General features: G+C 55.1%; 1 non-coding gene across 1 annotated transcript in view; it reads right to left on the reverse strand.

Moving 5' to 3' along the window:
• The window catches only part of LOC126146905 (small subunit ribosomal RNA), a 1909-nt gene extending 1512 nt beyond the window's left edge, over nucleotides 1–397 (reverse strand). The window contains exon 1 of the ribosomal RNA XR_007529821.1: nucleotides 1–397. This exon is cut by the window's left edge and continues 1512 nt beyond it. This is a non-coding gene — a ribosomal RNA (small subunit ribosomal RNA).
• Nucleotides 398–2500: the final 2103 nt, after the last annotated feature.

Consider the following 2500-nt stretch of genomic DNA (forward strand, 5'->3'; position numbering starts at 1 on the left):
AATCGAACCCTGATTCCCCGTTACCCGTTACAACCATGGTAGGCGCAGAACCTACCATCGACAGTTGATAAGGCAGACATTTGAAAGATGCGTCGCCGGTACGAGGACCGTGCGATCAGCCCAAAGTTATTCAGAGTCACCAAGGCAAACGGACCGGACGAGCCGACCGATTGGTTTTGATCTAATAAAAGCGTCCCTTCCATCTCTGGTCGGGACTCTGTTTGCATGTATTAGCTCTAGAATTACCACAGTTATCCAAGTAACGTGGGTACGATCTAAGGAACCATAACTGATTTAATGAGCCATTCGCGGTTTCACCTTAATGCGGCTTGTACTGAGACATGCATGGCTTAATCTTTGAGACAAGCATATGACTACTGGCAGGATCAACCAGGGAGCTGCGTCAACTAGAGCTGAGCAGCCGGCCGCCCGGGAGTGTGTCCCAGGGGCCCGCGCGAACACGCAAGCGTCCGCTCAATTATTCTGCAAACAGGAGGAGGCTGAGCTCCCCTGCACAATACACCTCGAAACCCTCTCAGGTCCCGGCGGCGCGCAGCGCCGTCCTAAGTACTTGGTCGGGTTCGAGAGAGGCGCAATCGCCCGGAGTTAGGCGAGTAGACGCTTTAGGTGCGACCACCCGTGCTCCCAACTGAGCTTGCCGCTGCCGACAGAGGCCCGGGAGCGTGCTGTCGTGGCATTGCCGGCGGGAGACAACACGCGCCACCTACGGTGACCGGCAGCTCCAACGCCAGCGCCACAGAAGGGCAAAGGCCCCACGTGGGTGCCGAAGCGAACTCTCCCAGCACAGCGCACGTGCCAACACGTCTGCACAACTGCGATACAAACCACCAGCGAGAACCGCTGGGGCGACCGAGCAGCAGACGGCGTCGCGGCGCCGAGTGCCGGGCGGCGGCGCATCCTCAACGCACACAGTCCTCAATCGGACCAGCACACTGCAGATGTCCACCGCGCTTCGCACCGGGCCGGCGAGGACCCACTTTGGCTGCACGGCGCCGCGCGCAGGGTGCCCCGGCGCGCAGCTGCGCCGCCTGCCGCGTCCGTCGGCCGGCGCGCCTGCCACTGGGCGCCCCCACCAGCCGGCTGTAGCGCGTGCGCCCACGCACCGCGCGGCCAGCACGCCGGGCGGCCCCCCCTCACCGGCCGGGGACAGTCCCACCCACCCACAGCCGCGTATCGCTTCACACCCAGATTCACATTCACGTTCGTTGGTATGGTGGGGACCGCTTCGTAGCTGTACCGATCGTTGCCCTCACAGATGTACCTCCAGCAAGGACAACCGCACCACAACGGGTTACCAGTTGTTCATTTGCGTAACGTCACCAGTAAACGTACACGTCCATCCCCGTTTGCAAAGTCAACTATTATTGCATGCCTGCCTGTCAGGTGTCAAGACACACTACATCCGCTCACATCCACGCAACAAAATGTGCCCGACTAGAGGGCACGTGGAAGGTGCCCCCGTACGTATGCGATGTCCATTGCGCGACCAACTGTCAACCGGCCTCTGTAGCATGTCGCAGATGTGGAACGCGGGGCACCGTGCTATCACATTGTGTGAGAAGAGACTACTACGTCTGCATACACGCGCCACTACATGAACAGACGGCTCATGCTGATCGCCATCCACTGCGTCCATTACTCCCACACGTCTCTATGGCGTACCACACTGCAATGCAGCTGTTATGGGGAGATGACACGTAGCTGTGTACACAACATTCTGAGCGGGTTGCGGTTGGACAATACATTAATGTAACGTGTCATATGCCAATTACAGAGCAGGGTAAGGCACAACTTGGGTTAGGTTAAGGCACAACTTGGGTTAGGTTAAGGCACAACTTGGGTTAGGTTAAGGCACAACTTGGGTTAGGTTAAGGCACAACTTGGGTTAGGTTAAGGCACAACTTGGGTTAGGTTAAGGCACAACTTGGGTTAGGTTAAGGCACAACTTGGGTTAGGTTAAGGCACAACTTGGGTTAGGTTAAGGCACAACTTGGGTTAGGTTAAGGCACAACTTGGGTTAGGTTAAGGCACAACTTGGGTTAGGTTAAGGCACAACTTGGGTTAGGTTAAGGCACAACTTGGGTTAGGTTAAGGCACAACGTGGGTTAGGTTAAGGCACAACGTGGGTTAGGTTAAGGCACAACGTGGGTTAGGTTAAGGCACAATGTGGGTTAGGTTAAGGCACAATGTGGGTTAGGTTAAGGCACAATGTGGGGGTAGATTGCGGTACAAATTGCATTACATTGCGGTGCAAATTGCATTACATTGCGGTGCAAATTGCATTACATTGCGGTGCAAATTGAGTTACATTGCGGTGCAAATTGAGTTACATTGCGGTGCAAATTGAGTTACATTGCGGTGCAAATTGAGTTACATTGCGGTGCAAATTGAGTTACATTGCGGTGCAAATTGAGTTACATTGCGGTGCAAATTGAGTTACATTGCGGTGCAAATTGAGTTACATTGCGGTGCAAATTGA

The sequence above is a fragment of the Schistocerca cancellata genome, unplaced genomic scaffold (assembly GCF_023864275.1).
Source record: "Schistocerca cancellata isolate TAMUIC-IGC-003103 unplaced genomic scaffold, iqSchCanc2.1 HiC_scaffold_836, whole genome shotgun sequence".
Classification (NCBI taxonomy): Eukaryota; Metazoa; Arthropoda; class Insecta; order Orthoptera; family Acrididae; genus Schistocerca; species Schistocerca cancellata.